The sequence below is a fragment of the Perissodus microlepis genome, chromosome 13 (genome assembly GCF_051167445.1).
Source record: "Perissodus microlepis isolate ML-2025 ecotype Zambia chromosome 13, ASM5116744v1, whole genome shotgun sequence".
Classification (NCBI taxonomy): Eukaryota; Metazoa; Chordata; class Actinopteri; order Cichliformes; family Cichlidae; genus Perissodus; species Perissodus microlepis.
The window spans coordinates 23511737-23535032 of NC_140473.1; the positions used below are offsets into that span (position 1 = coordinate 23511737).

The following is a 23296-nucleotide window of genomic DNA, read 5'->3' on the forward strand; positions in this document are numbered from 1 at the left end:
TCAGTCGCTAATTTGTTCCGTGTATGTGTTGTGTGTGTGTGTGAGTGTATGTGTCTGTTTGCACAGCTACCATATGTATTGATCTCTGTGCACACATGATCAGTAGACATACACCGATTAGTGCATATCTGAGGTCGTATACATTAGCAGTGAATATTTATATGTACGTGTATGTGCACAGTACACTCCTCCTTTGTTAATATATCTGCAGATCTGTGTTTATACTGTTTGTGCATTTGTGGCTGCTTTTCTTTTTTGTTTGTTTTTTTGTGGAGGGTGGGGGATGGGACTGGGGTCTCTGAATTAGTGTACACCAGCTCTCTGGTATTTATTATGACTTTTTAAATACAGTGTGTGTGTTTTGTTTTGTATACACAGTAATTTCTCTAATTCTTTTGTCTTTTTATGTCTCTTAGTATCTGTCCTTGCCAAGATTAATATACATTTGCATCTGTGTGTGAAGTAATTGTTGTAATTGAATGCACTTAAAATCTGTACTAATTATTTATAACTACATATTGTATAAAACTACATATTTGCACTGTGACTGGGCAAATATGTAGTTTTATTTCTGACAGAATGTGTAGTTGTTTTTGTTTATGTCAACATAGTGTGTGCATAGCTGTGTGTATATTGTTTTTCTATTTTCTGCATGTTTGTCTGTTTTCATTGCTCAGTGCACATTTAATACTGAAGGGTGTGTGAGTGCATCCACACATTTTTGTTTTGTGCCATTGTAAAGCTACGTGCAGTATTTGTGCATATTTGTTGTACAACATACTTAGAAGCACATACATCTATAAGTGTTTCTAAGTATGCATGTGCCTTCATATAAAGGCAGTTATCTATGTTAATATGCCACTGTGTGTTGCTCTAAGCATGTGCTTCAGATTTTTTCAGTGTTTATATTTTTAGCCTGCACATAGGGTGTGTGCATATTATCATGTCTCTCTATATGTGCACTACATGTGTGTACATTACAACTTATGTAAAATTAGTACTCCTGCTATACCTAAGACATTGATGTGCTGTTGCAAGTGTGTGTGTGTGTGTGTGTGTGTGTGTGTGTGTGTGTGTGTACTTTTTACAAACTGTCAACATAAAAATGAAAATCATAACAGCAACAACAGCAGACAATAGTAGGCTTCCTGTGTATATGCGTTTGTGAATGTGTATGTTGGCTGATAGTAGAGCAGCTGTGTTTGTGTTAATTTAACAGGTTTCGTAGCTTTCTCAATATGTTTGCATGTACAGTATAGTAAGTAAGTATACTAATAATAATTATACTGTGGTCTATGTGGACATACGGCAGTTTTTTTTTTGTTATGTTAAGTGAATTTCTGCCTTAGTTGTAAATACAAAGTAATTTGCACAGCTGTATGTGTGCCCATGTTTTTGTCCGTGTGTGTTTATATGTGACACTTGCTATCATCCATAAGTTTCTAGAGTACATGATTTTAGGAAAATATAATGATAACATGTGTTACTTCTGGCTTTTTGCAGATAAGGATTAATAATATTTTAATAGAAAAGCCTGCAGAAAGTAATGGATACAACAAACACACTAAAATCAGTGGATTTGAACACTTAAAATTACAAACTGTTAATGTTTGTGTCAGTACACCTGGCAACAAAACAAGGATTATCAGTCTGTAACACGTGTCAAAAGTTTCTTATATATCTATCGATATATCGATAGATATATAGATATCGTGTCAAAAATGCTGTGAACCACATTATTCCCTCTACAGTCAGATTTAAAGCTGCTGTATTGCACAGCCCTATCAACTAAAATTATCAAAGCCCCCATAACGTTTAAAATAATAGCTTCTAGCCCTGAAGAAAACATTCCTAGACTTGAGGATTTGTAAACTTAAACTCTTGACCCTTACAGTGACAGGATCTTATCCCACGACGAAGCATTTTTATTCTGATGGGTGCGATCTTTCCCATTATACTCCAACTCATAGGCCTCTAGGGGGTCACTGAATGGTTTCAGTAATAGATTTAAATCATATGGTTTGGCCTTCATTTGAACAACTGTGTAAGATTTTCAACATCATAAAAACATCAAATAAGGCAATAGGTTGGAAGAATCCAGTAGAGTTCCAAATAGTTGGTAAATCCATGCCAAGGTCCACTGAAGCTCTTGTAGCAGGATCTGGTGGTTCAACATTACTTCCTGACTAATTTTAATTTGTCTCTTTGTCATGCAGGACTGTCCATGAGGTCTGGGGTCAGCTTACTTACACACCTTTTAGGTCAGTTGATCCTTTACTCTGTGTGAGTATTAATGCATGTGTGAGTATTAGCAGTTTCAATGTGTACAGTGGCCTGCGTGTGTGGGCTGCAGAGTGCACGTATATATTTGCATGCACGTGGACGTGTGAAAGGGTTTGTTCCCTCTTCTCGCTGCTCACCATTTGGCCCAGCTGACATTTAAACATTCAAATCAGCGACTGTTTATCGTTGTTTGAGGGCCATGAGAAGATTTCATGTTTTGTTTTAGATAATCACTAGAGTCGCTTTATGTAAAGACTCGGTCTCTTACTGTAAGATCTACTTAAGAGATGCTGACGTCAAACAAAGGCTTCACATCTGCCAGAAGTCAACTTTTCAGGAACTAAGAGAGGCTTGTTTTTAGCTTCACCATGTTGTTGAGTCTTTTTTTTAAACTATCAAACTCATGTTTTTTATAGCTCTTTAAAGTTACTTCATGTTGTGTATGTGTGGTTTTTATTATTATTTTTTATTTCTTTTTGTTCTATTTGGGTCCTGCAGAGGCAAGGTCCTCTTAACTGCACACGCAAGACTATCTCGCAAATACCTTTGAATTAGAAACATATTTCAGATTTCTACCTTTACTTTTCATATACATTTTGTTGCAAGAGGAGGGATTTGATGAGGCTAACGAGGAGGAAATTGTATCTGTGTCAACAAAACACAAGACTTACACAATATTTTGAAAATGGCATTTTCAACACTTTTTTGATATTGTATTTCCTATAATATGCAATGATGCTGGCTGTCAGCATTTTATATGAAGACCTTGTTAGAGCTGCGTTATTTAGATGCTCTTTGTGAGGGCTTTGACAGTTTTGTGTGTGATAAAATAAAGATTTTTATTTTTATATCAACATTTCATGACCAAAATATGCCGCAGATCGCTGAGTCTTAAGGCATCAACACTTCACATCCTGAGGTAAACACTATGACAAAGGCCTGTGTTGATATATTAAACAATGATATCTATTCAGCTATTGCCAATTTCAGCTGGCTGAAATTGACTTTACCAGTTATTATGAATAAGTCAAATGTTCTTTTACTTTGATGAAGTAGTCTGCGCAACTACACCGCTGCCACTTGTTTTTAAAAAATGACTATATGAAGGATATAAAAAATTCACATACAATATTATCTGTTTCCAAGCCCTTATTGTGTAATCTGTATAGGTGTGTCTTTGGGCAAGTTCAGCCTCTTGAAACTGAAATTCAAATGACACTCTCAGATAGTTATCTTTTCATGTCTGGATCTCACCTCATGTTCACAATATAACAAACATCCACATGACACTTATGCAGTTTCAAGTTATCAGTGGTATACTTCAGGCTGGCTGTACTGATACTGATTATAGCAGCATGATCTAGTTTTGTTTGTCAGAGTACCATAGTACCATTTTCACTACGGCTGTGTTTACATTGGGTTCATTCGGTTGTAGCACTATGATATCTGTATCATTTGAATAGTGGGTGTCAACGTTTTTTAGTATTTCAAATTCCTTACACCGTCCTAACTGACACACGGCACCTGTATGACCCACTTGTCTATAAGTGCAGACCATTAAACCTAAAATAAATCTTGGGACCCAGCAATGATGTAGGAACTGCAGAGTTTGTTTTTTTAATCAAATTGCATCCTATTCAGCTTTTTCTTAGGAGTTTTAACTATTCTCTAGAGCGTGCAACCATGTTCCCTTTTTTTAAAAAAAATGCTTAATGCTTTTACAATTAACACTATAAATGTAGGAACAATTACCTGCACCTTCATTCTGGTAAAGTAAATAGCTGTCATAGTAAAATCAATACTTATTTCACTTCTATTTTCCTTAACCTCCTAAGACCCGAACTCTTCCATGGCATGCACTTTTAATTTCTCTTTGATATTTGGGCATATTGGGACCCGATGAATGTAAAAACAAAGAATTACCAGTTTGTTGTTTCTGAGAAAAATGAGATCCACATATGAAGTTATTTGTTTAAAATTTTGATAGAACAGTGGCAGTATAATGTCCTCGTAAGTGGATATCAGGCCCTTGTAGAGCAAAAGTTAGTATTTTGGTCTTGACAATCCAAAATGGGATGTCCACATACGTGGACGCCAGGTCCTAGGAGGTTAAATAAGTGTTTTATGTGTGTATCACTAACAGCTAAATGCAAACCACCAGTAACTACCTCAGTATTCATTACCCATCACCATAGTATCATTTTTATTAAGGAATTCATTATACTAGTTACTAGCTGATGTACTGATCATTTCTCTACAGTAATATGAATCAAAGGGCATTTGCTGGCGCACCATATATTGAGCTATAAAAATAGATCAGCATTCACTATCACTTCTACTCTCGGCTTCAGTCCTCTGTAACTCTAAACCAGCTCTCTGAGTCCACAGTTCCGTGACGATAATGTTGGCAGCAAATCTGCAGGTAGGGAGCCAAGGTGCAAACAAAAACATTAGCAGCAGAAAGTTTGGAACCACTGCGCTCTTTGAAGTTTTGTTGTGGAAAGTTAAAGATTCCCTTGAATATTAGTCCCAACTTTGGCTTATTCTCAGTGGCTCATCATTGCGTGCTGTTATCGCCATGAAAGGCTTTAGTTCTAGGAACCACTTTGCTATTGTCAACATAGTCGGTGACCTGCATAGGAACCTCAGATAAATGTAAATATGCCACAGTACAGCATATACTGAGAACTGAAACGTATTGATTCTGGATTTTCCCTGTGCTCCGCTGCCTGAGTCACTCACTGATATTAAACCTCTCACTTCCTTTTTGAAGCCGCTTTGTTTACCAGCCAACATGCTATTTTTACAGGAGGCCTCTGTTTGCTCACAGAATCGGTTTACTATCGAAAACAATGTGTTCTCTTAAGTGCGTATTTTGTTTAGAACAGCACAAATATCATTGTAACCTCTCATCTTATACTAGAAGTGCATCAGCAGAAAGACGTACTTGAAGCAGTAATTAAGGCTGAAAACTCCACTTCATCCCAGGCCACTCTGTTTGCACAAAAACAACCAAACAAACGAAATTCAGGCAGGTAATGCTCACAAAAAAATTCAGTTTGGCTATATTGCTTCAGAATCTATAGAAAATGAGAAAAACAAAACAATAATAATCAGTCAGTAATTAATTAACATTTAATTCAACACGTGAGTGAACAAGAAAAGTTAGTTGCCATAACTATTTGAAAGTAGGTCAATAGAAGCATTACTGAAGTAATTATGATTTTATGTGTGTTTATAAAGTTATCAGTAACTCATTTGGAGTTAAAATGATTATTCACAATACAATCATTTGTTAGCAACACCCTTAGTAGTGAGGTGCAATTCATTTGTCCACTATGTACATATGCCAGGAATGTTATTCCAATTAGTAAATAGAAAATATATGGGACTGACTGGAAGGTATTTATGGGTGTATTTGTCCTGTGGATACTGTGGCAAGAGCACAGAGTTTATCTCGGTGTGTTCTGAGACTCATTCCTGCTTGTTTTATTACCACTGTTCACAGCGGGACAAAATGACCCTCGATCTACGGGGAAATGTCCCAGTAGGCAGTCAGCCACTGCTTGTTACCATCTACAACTAACAGTTTTCTGAGTAAATAGTTCTAAATGCAAGTGAAACCAGACATTACATATTTTTTCAGATGTTGATGGCTGTACCCAAGTACCATCATGCACTGTGTGTCATTTTAAAAGTTAAACTTCCAGAAAAAAAGGATGTGCTGCATTTTTGGTCAAGACAGAGGTCACTGGTAACATGAATCATTCAGCAGTTCTCTCTTCATGGAAAGGAAGCATTAGTATTAGATACACTTTAAAAACACAGTCTTAAAAATATTTTTTAATAATTAGATTTCAGTTCAGTTAGATTTATTTAGTGCGAAATTCACAACTATAGTCACCTCAAGCCTAAAGATTGAGGAGAATCCCCAGGAATCAGGTGATTCCCCTATGCGCAAGCACTTGCCCACAATGGGAAAAAAAGAGCTCTTTTAACGGGAAGAGGCCTCTTGCAGAACCAAGCTCAGGGAGGGGCGGCCATCTGCTGTAACTTGTTGGGGGGTGAAAGGGAAAGAAGAGAGAAAAAGGAGGGCATAGAGAGATCACAAAAAACACTCTGGGGAAAAACACAAACAAGGATTAACAAACGGTGTGATAAATGTTAAATGATAGAGGCGATAAATGTTAGTGCTACCTTGACAAACTTAAAAAAAGGAATGATGAGATAATGCTAACTACTGCACTTTTGAACATTTTGATGATGCTAATTAAATTTAAGGAGAAACTCTGAGGCCTTTTTCAAATTTATTCATTTTGCCAACATGTTTATTTCACCTCTGACTCAACTATGGACCAAGAAATTATTACAAACCACTGGTAGCTTTCTGTAGTGAAATATTAGAAGGGCCTTCTGCATTTGATTAGATATTTTCACAATACTCGACCTGTACTGGTTCAAAAATGAGCTCTCATCTTCTTCTTTCGGCTACTCTTTTTAGGGGTCTTTGATTTGGCAAAGATTTGATCCTGGATGCCCTTCCTGACAAAACTCTCCCCATTTGTCCAGGCTTGGGATCGATACTAGGAATACACTGACTTGAGGTCCCCCTGTGGCTGGCTTATTTTAACAGCAAAAATATTATATTTAAATTTGGCCTGGGAGCTAAAAGTGAAATATTGTTGATATGTTTACTTTAAGTCTTGTGATTACAAAGCAAAGCAATGAAAAGGATCATGTCTGATGCCTCTCATTCACTTCTGTGAAATCAGGATGAATTCCCACCTTTCAGCTTTTTGGCTTAAAATAGCTGTTATTATGTACATTCGATTTGCTCAGAATTTCACTGATATCTGCTTTGGATCCACCATTCTACACTATAGTGGAAGGTGTTTGTGCCGTTGACAAAAAAACACCTCTGGCCAACTCTGGTCGAGTTCACAAATTTCTTGGAGACCGGGTTAGATCTCCGTGATGGTATTATCCACCAAAACAGGTTTTACAAGATGAGCATTACTGTTATGCTTGCAAAAATTTGTTTGTGAAAGGTCAGTGAAAGACTTTGATCGTACAGATCTGCAGATTGTGCGTAGTGACTCATTTAGCTGCATAGTGAATGCCACCAATTATCGTTCATTATCTTGGATAACATTTTTACTGATGGTTGACTAAGTGTCTTTTTGATGTGGGGGAGTTAAAACTTAAAATTCAGAAGTTTATAATCAGCTAATGTGTCGATTATTTATCCTATCCTTTATTTTTCATTCTATAAAGCATCAGATAATATTTGGAAAGACTTTCATGAGCTGGTATCTTGTAGTTATAACTATTTTCACCTCTTTTTATTATTGTAATTGCAGCTTCAGATCAATGGGAGTTGGTTTATTGTTTTAAAGAGATACTGGTGGAGGTATAGCATACAAATGTGGACCAGCTGAACTCGCCAAGCTCAGAGCCTTTTGGAAATTTGAAGTTTTTATATTTGTTGAGTGTTCCAATCTGGTGTGCTAACTTTAGCTACTGCTTTTCTTGCATATAAAAATGATCTGCTCATGTTAGAGTAGGAGGGCATGAGAACTCTTCACATTTGGTGTGAGGGCTGGACAGGAGTGCTCTTGGGTGCAGTTGATATCGTTAAACCACAATGTGTTGTTTTTCTGTTACTTTCTGTGTTAAATGTGGACTATTTAAGCTGTGGGTGTGGACGATTTGAAGGGCTGAAAGGGGTCTCAGTATGTAAGCTAATAAGTACTGGAATATTTTTCCTGCATCATGAGTTACATTTTTTACAATGTATGCTGGTGATGAGTAAAGCACACATTGTAAAAAGTTTATTCCTCTATTGACTTCATTTTTTAAAATTTAGCACCAAATCACAACAACAGTCACCTCAAGGCACTTTATATTGTAAGTTAGACCCTACAATAATACATACAGAGAAAAACCCAATAATCATATGAGCCCCTATGAGCAAGCACTTTGGCAACCGTGGGAAGGAAAAACTCCCTTTTAACAGGAAAAAACCTCCGGTAGAACCAGGCTCAGTGTTAAAATGTATATAGAACACTATTAGCAGCGATTCAGCTGATGATCTTGAAAGGAAAACTAATAATGCAGATTAGATATTTAAAGCTTTATTTTGGGGCATTTAGCCTTTATTTTGGACAGGGCAGACAGGAAAAAGTGGGAGAAGGAGAGCAGAGGAATGTAACGCAAGAAATAGTCCAGGGTAGAATTGAATCCAGGCCCCAGCATTAGTCTTTAAGCATATGGGTTACCTGCTCAAACCTCTCTGCTATCCCAGCACCCCATAGATTACATTTTATTCATTTAGGTTTTGTCAATTGTCATCTGTAAATAGACAGCTTAGCTTTGTAAATAATAGCATGCTTGTTTCTACAGTCATGGCCTTCCAGCACTGAAAACACAGATGATTCATGGCTGTAAATATGATTTAGTCCAACTTTTTTGGGTCAAATTTTCTGCAAAAGCATCAAATAAAAACCTCAGTGGTCCTGTGAATTCAGAATAAGGAGTCAGATTTGCTGGGGTTGTACTGCTGCAGTGTAGTTAGAGGAGCTCTGGTGTGTGTGAGTGTGTGTGTAAAAAAAATAAAATTAAAAAAATCCTAACAACCACTCATCATCTAGTGTTCTGCATATTCTGCAACTGGTCATTTTAAATCTCTAAGTACAAAAAGAATTCATCAGTGATTCAGTGCAGTATTTCTGCTATGAATTCTCGAGGGAAAACTGTCCTACTGTTGAAAATTTCAACACGTAAGGCCAAAACAAAGGAGGAACAGGATACAAAAGGATATAAATAGCGCTCCAAAGTTTTTAAATAATTCCTTTATAAATGAAAGATAGGAAGATATGAATATTAAAAGTTGACCGCCCACATCTGAGCTTCTTTCACCTTCTCTTTGTCTCTCACACATAAGCAGGCTTCATGTTTAGTTAAAACACACCCACACAAAAAGGGCTTTTTGCATTTGTCTGCTGTGTGTGGGATGACTTTTCAGACATGGTCTCATGTGTCAAACAATGCACTGACATGTGAATGGTGAGAAACTAAGTCAGAAGACTGTTGGCACAAAATGTTAAACCCGGGTTCCTATCACTTTCTCTCTAACCCATGTAGGAAGGTTCAGTGGTTAGAGATTGTTGTTTGTTTTAAATGAAAAAAAACCTTTTGTGTGATTTGGCGTGTGAGTTACTGGAACATCTCTAAAACCTGTGTACTATTTTCAGAGAAAGTCAGGTAGTCGGATCCAAGTGTACGTGGTTTTCTGGAAATTATTTTTTATAAAGATTTTATACATATATATTTTTCGGTACTCTGTCATCAGTTACTGCACCGTGTTATTGGAACATGCATGCTTCACCTAATTATGAAACGATGTGTACTCATCCAGCATCTTTCAGTGGTTAAAATGTGAGAGACGATAAATTCCAGCAGTGAGGGCATCCTGGCGTCGCTCCAGAAAATTTTAATTGCGCGTAGCAATGAAGACAGCGTCATTTCAGTTTTCCGTGAGAAATTTGCACGTAAATAATGGGTGCTTTGCACATGACAAATGCACGCGGCTCTTTCTGTACGGAAACTGTGTTTCTGAATTAAAACTGTGCCGTGAGTGTGCGTATACCTCCGCATAAACTTTGCACCATTCATACAGAGACGTTTATGAGTCAGCTGAAAGGACTGCGATATTATATTGCACCCTACAAAACGATAACATCAAAGAATTTGGGCAACATATTATTTAAGCTTTAACAGACATTTTTATAGTAATATTTTAAATGTTGCAAAATAAATCACGTTGTAAACACGGAACAGACTAGATATTTTTTATAACAATTCTGCTAGTATGATTGTATAATTGTGCATAATGGTGGTATGTTGGCTTCTTGGATGGTTTAGTGTTGCTATGGTATATTACCGATGCTAGATTAAGGACAAAACTGACCTAATTTTTGTCCAGACAATTATATTCGGTGCATTTACATTAAAAAGCATATGTGTCACAGCAAATGCACACTTTAGAAGAAAACCTAGCAGCACTGAGATTCCAGAATTCCTAAGAACTTGGAAAAAACAAATGAGAAAACTAAATTAAGACATTTGTTTTATATTTAAACATCATTAAAAATGAAACATACTGATGTCTTTGTCTTACAGTTTGAGACTCTTTAGATAATATATCTGCTTGTTTTGAAAGCCGTGTTTCCAGGACTCAATTCTTTGTGAGGTGATATGCTAAAGTGGGGATTTTTTTATTTTGCAGGTCTAAGACGCAGGATTGAGAAACAGTTTCACCGCAGGACTATCAGACTGGTTTCCACCACATTCACCCATCCTGACAAGCGGTGGGGAAACCACCCCAGCAAAGCTCATCTGGTAGGAGTGCACACATTTGTAAACTACTGTACTTGGCAGTCTGATTAGTGCCTTGTTGAAGATATCAAATATGTTTATCTGATTTTAATCCTTCGCTATTCCTACTGTGTGTCGGCAATGCATATTACACACATGGATTATATAGTTGCGAGTGTAGTCAAGATCAAACATGGGAAACCCCTGACCCGAAGTTAAAGTGATTTATACACCTACCTGACACCTGACATTACCCTATTTTGTCGAAGTCTGCTCATCTCCAGCTCGCAGTTGCAGACAATGTGAGCACTAGAGCTAGGAGTAATTTCATTTCATCTCACCAGTTCTGTGATATTGTTATATTTTGCCTAAATTAGTAAAAGCTGTAGTTCATTAGTCATTTAGGGTATCAAAAGTCCTCCAACAATGTCTCTCAGTTTCTGTATGCAGATTACAGCAGGGCAATGCAGTGATTCCTTCTGTGTGTGCTTTTGAGCAACACCAAACCTTATCTCTAGTGCCTGCTGATATTCTATTTCAACAAACTCCTGCATAGAGTTTAAAATAGTGCAAATACAGTGTGGAGCAGAGAGTCTGTGTGCCTTCTTCAAGACTGGCTGAAAAAAATTATAGTACGACCAACATAAATCTGCTTTCTTCACACTAAGCAAAGGGACAAAACACATCCAGTACTGTGTATAATATGAAAAATTAAATGTATGGAGAAACACTTAAAGAAATGATGTTACTCCATCTGTATTTTAGTCAATTCTACGTTGCTGGTGGACTGGTGGTGGGACTGCAGCAGCTCAGATTAATTAACTAAAGTGGACTCTGTTCATTCATCAGCGTGTTAATGGTCAATATTGTAAACGTCAAGGTGTCAGATGGAGGGACAAAAAAAATGCAACTCTCACGAGGGGAAGCTCATACTGTAAAGTATGTGTGTAAAATACATCTAGATGTGTGTTTTCATAGAGACTATCTGGAAACCGAGGCAGTCTCTGTGACATATAAACAGAATAAATATGAAACTGGTAATAATTTTAGGAATATTTCCGAAAAAGGTGAAGGTTGAATCGGAAAAAAAAGAGCAGCAAGTAAGAAAAACTACAAATTTATTTGAGATCGTATAATAAGTTTCTTTGTAGTGCCAAATGTAAGTAAACCTATTTGTCAAAGAAAGGGAAAAAATGTCTTTCTGGAACTCCCATAAACACAACTGATTATAAAACTGTGATTATTTGTGCTGGATTACTGTGATTTGACCCACCAGCCACAACACGTTTGCACCTTTATCACAGTAATTTTAAGTGTGATTAAGTGGGGAGTGTGTGACAATAGCAGCTCATTTTTTCCTGACAGTTTGTTGGAAGGATTGCAAGAATAACATATCAAGTATAAGAGGCTTGCTTGTAGATTTTAATCTCATGTCTCTTACAAAGACTGTTGGCATGTTGGCAAAACTGCTAAATTGGTTACTGCAGTCAAAAACAAATGCAAAAATAGATAATCACATCTGAAAATGAATAAAGGGCACACTACATATTAAGGTAAAGATCTAGGGAGAAGTCCAGTTTTGTGACCACGAGATAAATGTCCTTAGTTTTGCAAACCATTCCATGATAGCTGGATAACTTTCTGTTGGATGGAGATCCTGCCTTGTGCTCACTTCACTCACCTTGGATCATAAAGACACAGAAATACAAGACAAGGAAGGAAATACAAACAAGATTAATGATGAACTGCTTTGCAACTACGTCAAGTAGTAATTAGACTGTCGCATTTGGGGGAACAGTGTTATTGTGTCCAAAGTTATAGTATAACATAAGTTTAACTGTACTGTTAATCGGAGGTCTAACAATGGAAAATAGGTGCCAGAAATGGTGCAGCTGTACAATAATCGTCTTCCCTGAATATTAATGTGAAATAGCCTGTAAATGATGTTACATTCTGTTAACATAATTTGCATTATTTTAACAGATTTGATTCAACTGCACAGTTGGAGTGAGATCAGCATTAAGTTAGAAATGTTGCTTTAGTCACAATAGTTAGAATAAAGTACACTACACAGAGACCAGTCCCTGGGGTTTGGTCAGTATTGTGTTTTTAATTCTTTTAAATGAAAAGTGAAAATTGAATGCAGACCTGCAAAGCCTTATTCTGACAGCCACATAATTTAATTAGCCAACTCTCTTCAGGGTGAGTGCGTGAGAGCAAGTGTAGTATGATGGTTTCCAGTCGTCACTCTTCCACACGCACAGATGTGCAAACATGGCTGTGTTTGCATCACTTAAGAGGACACTGGCACACTTCCTGGAGACTCGCCCCAACCATAACCACTACTTACCTTAAACCAAGCCTTCTCCCTGAAATTAATTTACATCTACAGGAGACTTATTTTTCCTTACTAATAGTTAGCGGAGTCCCTACATTGTGATTGTGTAAACTGATTTTATGACTCTACAAAATGACTAATGCGAGTATACATGCACCCAATAAGCAAAAAAGTAGCAGATGTTATAGATTTTCCCTCTTGTGCAAAACAGCCTCTATTCCTTCACTTGTTTTGACAGCTGTGTGCATGTGTGTATGTGTGTGTGTGTGCATGACCATATCACAATTTGTGGTAAATGTCCCAACTCTCTCGTTCTGGTCTCTGGCTGAGCCATTTATCTCCACTTCCATCTCCCGAGTCAGCAAGTGAACTCCTTCTTCTGTAAAAATGTAAGGGGAAAGCAAGTCCAGTGGAAAATAAATCACTCACTCCTGCTCTATTAGCAGAGTACTTATAGACTCACATAGACATACAGTAATTAAGAACTTACAAATATATAAGCGATTGCATTATTTTTGTAGTTTCAACTGGAAAATTATGAAATAAGACATTTACAGTCACTATGCACAAGTGCACAGTCTCATTACAGTATCTCACTAGCCATTTGTGTAGATATTAAAATATACTTATTAGCTAAAACAAAATGTGACTGACTCTCAGCACTTAAGAAACATATTGTGAAATAAAACCAGGACTAGTTTAATGCAAATAAAATCATAGAAATTGTGTTTTTTCAATCAATACAAAATAAAAGTGAACATCAAGGACTGTGATCATGTGTGTGTTGTAAATCAACCAAGCAAACAGGCTTTTTTCTGACAGGATTGTTGTTTTCAAAGCTTTGAGCTGTGTTAAATGTTATGTGGTTTCTCTGCACTGTTGTAGGCGGCTTTTGCTTCATTTGATCACAAGGGATCAGTAAGCCAACTTAAAATGTTGATTTGTTTTGCTGCATGCTCTATGACGATGGGCATCTCTGAGCTCTGAAAGCTTGCCTCATTGCTAGTTTGAATATTAATAGTAGTTTTTCTTCATGTGCTTTCCAGTGTTTGCATATATATATACACCTTACTTTATTAACTGCCTATGGTGTGTGTTCTTAGCCAAATTAGACACATTTATTGGGAAGTAAAACTGAGAGATATGGACAAAAAAGGAAAACAATTTGCCAGAGAGGACTGACAGGAGGATAACTTATCCACTGCACAAGTTCCTTGTTTTCACCTTTGATCTCCAGCCAATTCATACATCTGGTGCTAAGTACTCTGAAACCTGCTTATCGCTGATGCAGGTTTCCAATTTATCAAAAGTGACAATAAGAGAACAAATCCATTCATCCATCAAGCTGCTTCATCTCCTTCCACCGATAATGAATAGAGTGATTTAACTGAGAAATCCCATGGTATAACCTTTGATCTTTAACCAGTAAGCAATTTGTGTTAACACTCACAGGCTGCACATAATAAATTAAAAGTGAACATCAGTTAGCTTCAGTTGCCCAACCTTCAATCCAAATCTGAAAGTGCAAGAAAATCCCTTCTTCCTTTAGTGTGTCAGCCCTCACAGAAAAAACACAGTATATTTGTTACACTGTAAACACCTAGCTGTCATAGCAGTACTGCAGATGGTGCTGCATATTGGAAAATTATGTGGATTCCTCTTTGCAACATTATGTCCTTGCATCATTTTGTTTTTTCTGTTTTGTTTACAGTTTCTGGACCCTGAATCTTGGCAGACTTTAACAAAAAAAAAAAAAAAAGTCTAAATAGAACTTATCATTTACATTGACAGTATGCAGCCAGTTATGGCCACCAGTGAATGTCGGCCGTGTCTTGGGAGGCAGATGGGACTGTATGCTAATGAGAAGGTTAGTGCTGAAGTGTCCTTGGGCAAAATACTGAACCCCAAAACTGCCCCCTACATCTGTCTGAGTGTAGGTAAGCATGATAGTTAGAAAGTGCTTAAAGGAAACCACTCCCTATATTGAGAGATACAACGGATGTTACTTTTCTTTCATGAAATATATCAAAACCTAATGAGGTAAGAATTAGAACAATTACGCTTGTCTGTCTGGAACAGCTCTTTTAAAAAACAGCCCCAGGAATGGAATCGCTCAGGAGCTCTCATGACACATTTTTTTTATGTTGCATTTCTGGATTTAGAGCATGTGTCCCTAGATTTCTGTTCTCATCTTGTATTTGCTCTGCTTTTAATATAAAAAACAGCTTCAGTGCATTTCGGCTTAATCGAGCACTGACATTGTTCTTTAAAAGTAAAATAACTTGTATCCTAAGAAAATTCTGTCATGGCTCCTGGGTCACTGACTCAGTATTTTGAGATTGTTCTCTTATTTCAGTTAAGATTTTTCTTATCTATGATATCCAGTGTGCTTATAATTATGTTTGGATTTTGTGCTTGAGTTCTAGTTTCCTGAATAGAATAGAATAGAACAGAATAGAATAGAATAGAATAGAATAGAATAATCCTTTAATTGTCCCACAAGGGGAAATTTGGTTGTATCAGCAGCAAAAACACACATATAGAAACAGAACAGGACACAGAACAGAAACACAATGTTCACATATTCACATCATGCACAATAGTTACCAAAGTTTGAGTTGATGTTTTTTTTTATTAGCATTCTGCTTTGGGTAATTTGGTATAGTGTCTTGTTATTTTTCGTAGCCTTCCCTCAGTGTAGGAGTTCTAATGTTTCATTGTTTCCCTCATCTTCAGTTTTGTGGTTCCTTGTCTTGTTAGTTAGATTCTCTTCACCTGTGCCTCGTTTTCCACAGCCGTGTCCTCTCCTCAGATACTTTGTGTGTATTTAAGCCTTCAGTTTTCCTCAGTTCCTTGTCGTGTTCTCCTACATGCTCTGTGCGCCTTTCTTCTGTGGTTTTCCTTTTGACTCCAAGGTTGCACTTCTAGCTCCAGCTTAGTTTTGTTTTGCATTTCCTTTGAGTCCCAGTCTCATGAGTTTACCTTTACTCTGCATACTGGGTACTAAATCTGCCTAACGCACAGCATATCGTGATAAATTCAATCTGCTGTCACATCAATAACAAACACACAAAAGGCATCAATTTAAAGATACAAATTCTTAATTTAAAAGCAGTGCCTTTGGTTGTTATCGCATCAAAAAAAAAGGGTCTAGATGAATACTAAACTTAATTTTATTAATGATTCATTTGGCAATCTGTCAAAACTGAAACCTTTCATATTTAAAAGTTAGAAAGCACAGCGATGATGCCTTTAAATGAACTGATTAATATTTATTTATTTAGTCATACAGAGATGCGATAATGTTAAATATCTTAACACATTCAGTTTCATTTTGATAAATGCACTATGTAGGAGCTAAATGCAGATCCACTAAAGCAAACAGGGAAGACAAAGCACCCACTCATCCATCAGACTGGTTGATCTAGTCCTGTACCTTCAGTAAATTATTCATCAAACTTGTGTTTTTGTCCTGAGAGAAAAGAATCACTGGAGTGAACGGGCACTCCCGTTGTATACCGCTTTCTTCAAAAAGTTGTTTACTTTTGAGGAGAAGCAGATTGTGGTTAAAGTGCTGCGAGTGTGAGCAGTTTGAGCTCTGGGGCTATTGTACAAATTAGTAAGGGTATTTATATAACGGATATAAAACACTATGTTTTTTCTCAGTGTCCTGAGATCCGACCTTATGCAGCTATGCTTTTGACAATAATCTCAAACCCTAAAAATGCAGCTTAAGCTGCATGCTGAAATGTCTTTCACAGCAATACCGAGTCTGAAACTAAGTGGGCCTCCACTTTAAAAGGGCAACAGGCTAATTTATCTCCTTAGCTCTTAGCAGAATGATTAACAGCATCACCAAAGCAAAAAAATTTCTAGCCGTCCGGCCTGTAGTTGGTGCAGTGTGAGGAGAAAGGGTGGGTTATAAATGGAAGACTGTAATTTATCTTGTTGCACGTCTTACAAAGTCTTTAATCACAGTGTTCACCTATGGTACTTTAAGATGGCTAAAGACATTCATCCTCAGGAGGAGATCCTGTCAGTTAGGGGACAACTGTAGAGATTTGTCTTAATAATGTGGTTGTGTACACTTTGTATACTGTGTCTGTTTTATATTGTGCAAACTTACACAAGAGAGCTCAGTTTCCGGGGATTTTAGCTGTGTCGTTTCTCCCAAAACTAATTTTAAATAAAAGCCAAGAGCAGAACATTTATAGTTGTGTAAAATGCTAGTAGCAGCTGCTCTTTAAACATAGTGTGCAGAGACGAGCAGGAAATACAAATTATTACATTATTTGTGAAAAAAAAAAAACCCAGGTGATTTTAGAAATTCCTTGCTGCAAGTGGATCTGTATTAGAAAACATGTATTTCTTGCTGAAATAAGACATAAATTAACAAAAATAGTAAAAATAATAAATGAACTGGAGACTGGAAACATGAATGACGAGTCTTAATGATCAGCATGTTGTGTTAAAAAGTAACCACAATCAAGCGGAAAACATATGGTTCATCCTCACTTGCAACTAAGCATAAGGTTTCCAAAAAATTCATCTGCTAAAGGCCTTAAGCGTAAATGTCTGCTAACAGCTTTCATCTTTTTCCATCTTTTCCACTGATCCACAAAGCTAGGGTTCCTATTGTCTGTTGTGTAGCCAAAACTGTAAGGCTCTTTCTTCAGACAGAGCCACAGAAACACTTTCTTTTAGTCTGTTTAGACTGTGCAGACAGGGTCCATTGTGACTTAGCACAGCAACCGTCATCCTAATAATTTAGCCTTAAAACTAAATCTGATATGGTAAATTCTGTTTAAGCAAGTACAAGTTTCAAAAATTTTAACCTTGACCCCATATGCATTAAACTTTGTTTTTAATTATGAAAAAGTACTTATTATTTTAACAACTCCAAAGTTAGAGCGTGACGTTCAATGGAAAGTAAATAATGTCAGGCCTGTAATATTTTACTGACTATAATTTAACTGTATTTCTTGGCAGAGATTATACTTCTATGCTCAATGGGGTGTTATAAGATTGTGTAACAGAAGAAATAACCACCAATTTATAATTGGTTAATGCCTTTGACTTAGAAGCTCACAGTGAGCGTTCACTTTTTCAGCCCTGCACTGTAAGTAATTACTTATTGTCTTCAGTAAAAAACTGCAACTATAGAAGTACAAGTTAGTAGTTACTGAGGTTCTTTTGAACCAATAGTTTATGCAACAGTTTTTCTCTTTAGACGTCTAGGCTAATAACTTAGATCTCACCTGCTTCAGAGCTGGTAAGGCTTGTGAGAAGTCTCAGATAAATTAAGGATGAACAAGCTAATCTGTTAGATTAAATGGTCAGGGTAAAGGTAGCTATCCAAACTTTTCTCCAGGTTCCAATTATTAGTGGAATACACACACGCACAACCTATAAGCAGATTGCCAACGTATTATGCCTAGTAGTCTGGACAAACTGGCGTAAACAAGAAAATGAATAGATGATGGGAGGATATCTTTGAAAAGTGAGTGTCTTTTTAATTATTTTCATGTCCAAACCTAACTTCTCTAATTGCTGAGGCTTTGTCTGTGGAAAAAGGAAGGAAAAAGAAACGACATACACCAATAAGTTTAATAAGAGTGGAGAATCATCTCTGGATTGTGAATTACATTGTATTTTTAGTCATGATCACAGCCCAATTTTTCCTTTGTTTTGATCATCGTTGCTGTGTGTCTGTGTGTGTGTGTGTGTGTGTGTGTGTGTGTGGGAAGCTACAGAGATGTTGGACAATTTGACACAGATGTTTCTGTGAATTTATAAACACTAGGTTGTAGTAAAGAAATAACATCCACTACATTTGCAGTCTGGTTGTTTTTTTTGTCTAGACTTGTGTTTGTGTTTGCAAAGGCGGTACTTATCTACTCTAAGTGCACAGAAGCTCACTTTTCCTAAAGTTTGAAAAAGTTAAGTCTCCTAACTTTGCTAATGACTACATACGAAAAAGGACAGTTGAGAACCGAAACATTTTAGAGATCAAATTGTGCGGTAGCCTACGTTTCAGTGGTAGCGTTATACATAGCTCATAAAATGATACATTTCATAAACTTTTGGGAACTCTACAGACATGTCTAAAGATTAAAAACCTACAAACTTTAAACTGTAGCTGTATACTTTCTGATAAAGAACTTTGCATGTCTTTATGCTGTTCAGTTCTAGTATCTAAAAAGGAAATATGAGCAGAGCGTCACTCCCAACGTTTCAGATACAGTCACAGTTTACTGCACTGGGCTTGGAATCAATTTTTAGCATGCAGGGCAGGAGTAGTTGCTTTCAAGTATATTTTTGGGTGAAAAATTTTGAATAGGTGTATATTAGATCTTTTTATAGTTTTGTATTTGAAATTAATTTCAGCATTATAGGAGGTTAATATGCTAAAACAACAGTCTACAGAATATTGCCAAAGGATATGTGTCATAAAGCGCAGACTGAACAGAATCAGAAACGGAGCAGCCCTGGGTTCCTCGGCGGCAGATATTCAGATACCTTCCAGTTCTCTCCCTTACTTCCTACTACTACTTCCTTATGTGGCTCAAACACTGATAAGTCTCCTTATGAGGCCTCGCGATGCTATGCGTCAATAGCCCATGAGGAAAGCCTGAGGGTGCAGGTGCTCTGTCTGCCACTGTGTTCAGAGCTGTATGTGGATTACTCTTGTGTAATATCATCACACGCACACACAAGCACACCATTCGCCTGAGACGGATTCTATTCACTCGAATTTGAAACGCTCCGTGTGAGATAAATGCAACATTTCTAAAATATGTGAGCAATCGCTGTGACCAAGATTCTTGTGCTTGACACAATGAGATACCTTCCTTTTGTGTTTTATGTACACCTTTTAACAAAATACACTGATTAACTAAAGAATATGGAGTAAATAATAATGAAGGTAAAAATCAACATACTCATAAAATATTCAACATAAATCTAACTAGTTCTAATGATTAAATGTGGTCAGAAAACAAAATGAAATGGCAAGTAAAACTTAAACTGGTTAGTAATATTCCTCCTGCTGTTGAGTCGCAAATTGAAGAGATGATTCAGCTGCCACTCTGGTTAAAAGGGAGTAGGCTTCTGCATTCAGATGTTGGAGACACTTACAGCTTTGATATGAATTTGATTTGAATGTCAGCCTGATACATACATTACTATGCACCAACCTTCATCAGTAATGCAGTGTGTAGTAGCCCGAGAAAGAGCTCAGAGTTATAAAAAAAGATGCTGCTATTTAAGCAGTCCTGTGAATTGTTTGATGAAGTTCTTTTCACAACAACAGTTGTGAAGTGGTAGTAAATAAATCTAGTAGCGCTTTATAAATAGATTGATTTTTGGTGAGTTTAAAAATGTTGTCAGTGTGGTATCAGTTGAGAGGGAGACATGCCCTCATCTCCTAGGATTTGTAAGTCTAACTAAGACATTTGATCCTTCAAAGGAAAATTTCCAAAGGCTTTTAGAAAATAATCAGACGTTGAGCATGAACATAACTCAAAATGTGTAATTGTAATTGAACTCAGCAAATGCAGCTCAGGTTGTGCTGCATATAACGAGAATGCACGCGTGGTGCCAACTACAACAAGTGCTGTAGTATGTGCTGTAGCTAACTTATAAGGGTTTATTCTAAAACATTTATTTTTGATGTTGGAAAACGTATTGTGATTGTGATTGTGTTGCATTGTGTTCTTTTCTAACTACAGTACTAATGATGCCTAATAATATCAGATGACCGCTTAATGCAGCGTCTCCTTATGTTTTAACAGTTTCTTTATGTCTTTTCCTACACTTAGGATCATTTACATGTTTTCCATGTCTTGCCCTGCATCCTAACAATATTTTTCTCTGGGTTTGTTCCAGTTGAGATGTTGCTGAGGCACTTTGTGGTTATGACCTCATCATCATGAGATGGAAAGGCTGGTGACTGCAGGCAGCTACAGAAGAGGTGGTGCTGTGTTGTGGTTTGCAGCTGCTGGTTCTTGGCAAAATAAATTGCACTGTGGAGATGCCTCAGGGAATTATTTGCTCAAAGGTTGAAAGGATGAACAAAAAAAGGAATTAAAGAGGTATTTGTGATTCAGACTGTGTTTGTCTGTAGATGTGACTTAGCTGTATCTCAGATCAAATTTCGTAATCGATGGAGAAACAGTTTTTAAAAAAATATTTATTTATTATTTTTAATCAGAAATATTTTTTTACACCAGCGATTAAGTTCCACAGTTTAAGGACTAACTGGTCTGGTTGACTGACACTGCTGAGTAACACTACAGTGTTTTAAAACCATTAACAGGCTGCCATTCATGGGGCGAGTGGGCTTCATGGCTATTGTCACACATTACAACCACGTAGTAAAATTTTAAAAAGTCGTTATTGCTGAGAACATGTCATTCATCAGAAATGTGTACACATTTTACATGACAGGAACCGTTTTTCCCCACTTCTCCTGAAATATACTACATCAGGAAAAAATGGTTTTTACCCTAAAGTTCCCATGTTTTGAGCAGGGTTTTGAAAATTTTTCCACTAATCCGTCCTGAGTCATAGGTATGACTTCAGCAATGTTAGGGAACTTCTTTAGATGGTGTTAAAGAGCTTAACAGGCGCCTCCTTGTAGGAATGTAATGACTCCGCTTCTGTTTGGAGACACCCCAGACCTAAAGAGCTCCTCTTTTCTGTGTTTTAAGAGAAAGACATACTCCTCTCTGTTCTACTTTTTAAATGTATCCATACTCTGGCATTCATAGGAATTGGGATTAACACGAGTGGATAGAAACTACGTGAAAAGTGAGTCATGCCTAGAAAACCCTGACCCTAGAAAATGTTGATATACACTGGTTTATTCCCTTAACTATATAAAGATTGGTGCCTGAAATTTTTTTTTCTGCATGTGTAAGATTTGTAACATGTAACATTTCCATTCTACAACATGAAGTGGGAAGACTACATGTAGTCTTGTACCTACAATTTCAAGGCCTGATGTGGATGCTCGTCTCACCTACTTTTTCCCTGTACTTGTTTTGCTCTAACATTACCATTAATTAATAAACTAATTATTCTAGCCTATGGAATTGATACATTTGGCTGTTAATTATTAAAAAAGAAGCATACACTATTTTTATGGGCAAATTAATAATCTAAAAGAAGCTTTGACAAATCAACACTTTTAATAGTCAATTAATAGTCAATATATGACCCCACCCCCCCTCCACACACACACACACACACATACACACACACACATAGAAAAAAAACATACCCCCCGACTTGGTTTAGTTTGACCTCTCTTACATTGAGGCAGTGATATTTGAGTGCTGAGCAGGAAGCAGGTTCTCATAGCCGTGTCTTTTTCCCCATGTTGAAAATGATGGCACAGAATGTAAGATTGCAATGTATGAAGTACCTATGAAATAAAAAAATTAAATAAAATGCAGTTTTTCTTAAGAGTCGTGGAGTTTTCAGGTATCATGTTTAGGAAATGCTTCAGTGAAGTGACACTTTTTAAAGCAAGTGGGTGATTGATCGGTAAACAGAGGAGTTTAATGTGGCATGGACATTCAGGTTCAGGTGTAATTTCTTGCACAATATACCGATCAGTATGGTACATACAAAAGAGTGGACAGGAAAAGAGCTCAGTTTGTTCATATGGGTAATGCAGACAAAAAAATACATTTGCAGTGTGTTTGTGTATTGTAAAAGGAACCGTGTAAACTTAAAAGAGGGACAAAGACCAAAGAAGGAAGAGTGCATGTGAAAAAGAGAAAGACAAAGTGGTGAGAGAGGGCGTATATCTTTAGCTGCCTATAAAGCTCTGCGTGCTTCTCATTTTAGGCAGAAGTGAATCCTGGCTGTAAGAAATGATGACAATACACTAATAAAGCATCTCAAACTGAGGAACTTGTCTGTTGTGTTTGTTGGTACACTTTAAGGAGCCACAGTTCACATTTCAATAAAAGATGTTCACATTGTTTACATTTGGTTTAGTTCATTCAGTTCACATTCCTTTTTCAGTTTGTTTTAACTGGACTGGCAAGTATAACTGGGAAGGAAAGAATAACTGAGATGTTTACTACAAATTGGGTATCTCTTTCCTGATCTATTAAAATATTTATGATGACAAAGCTTCAAATGGATAGGTGGCACACGTTAATGTGAATATCAGTGTTATTCAGGGAGTGTTGCTTCCTCTTGGCTAGGACATAGAGTGCAATTGTTGATAGCTTCAAATGTAAACCGTGTTCTCACACTTTTAGATGGACACTTTGGCTCCCAAAT

The 23296-nt window shown here is 36.9% G+C and overlaps 1 long non-coding RNA gene across 3 annotated transcripts in view; it reads left to right on the forward strand.

Annotated features, from left to right (window-relative positions):
• Positions 1-22914, forward strand: part of LOC146375184 (uncharacterized) — a 59877-nt gene extending 36963 nt beyond the window's left edge. Inside the window, exons 2-5 of one of the 3 annotated variants that reach the window (XR_014802009.1) lie at positions 2217-2261; positions 10571-10683; positions 14709-14864; positions 20885-22914. This is a non-coding gene — a long non-coding RNA (uncharacterized LOC146375184). The remainder of the gene's footprint in view (positions 1-2216; positions 2262-10570; positions 10684-14708; positions 14865-20884) is intronic. The other 2 variants (XR_014802008.1, XR_014802007.1) reach the window with 2 other exon arrangements.
• Positions 22915-23296: the final 382 nt, after the last annotated feature.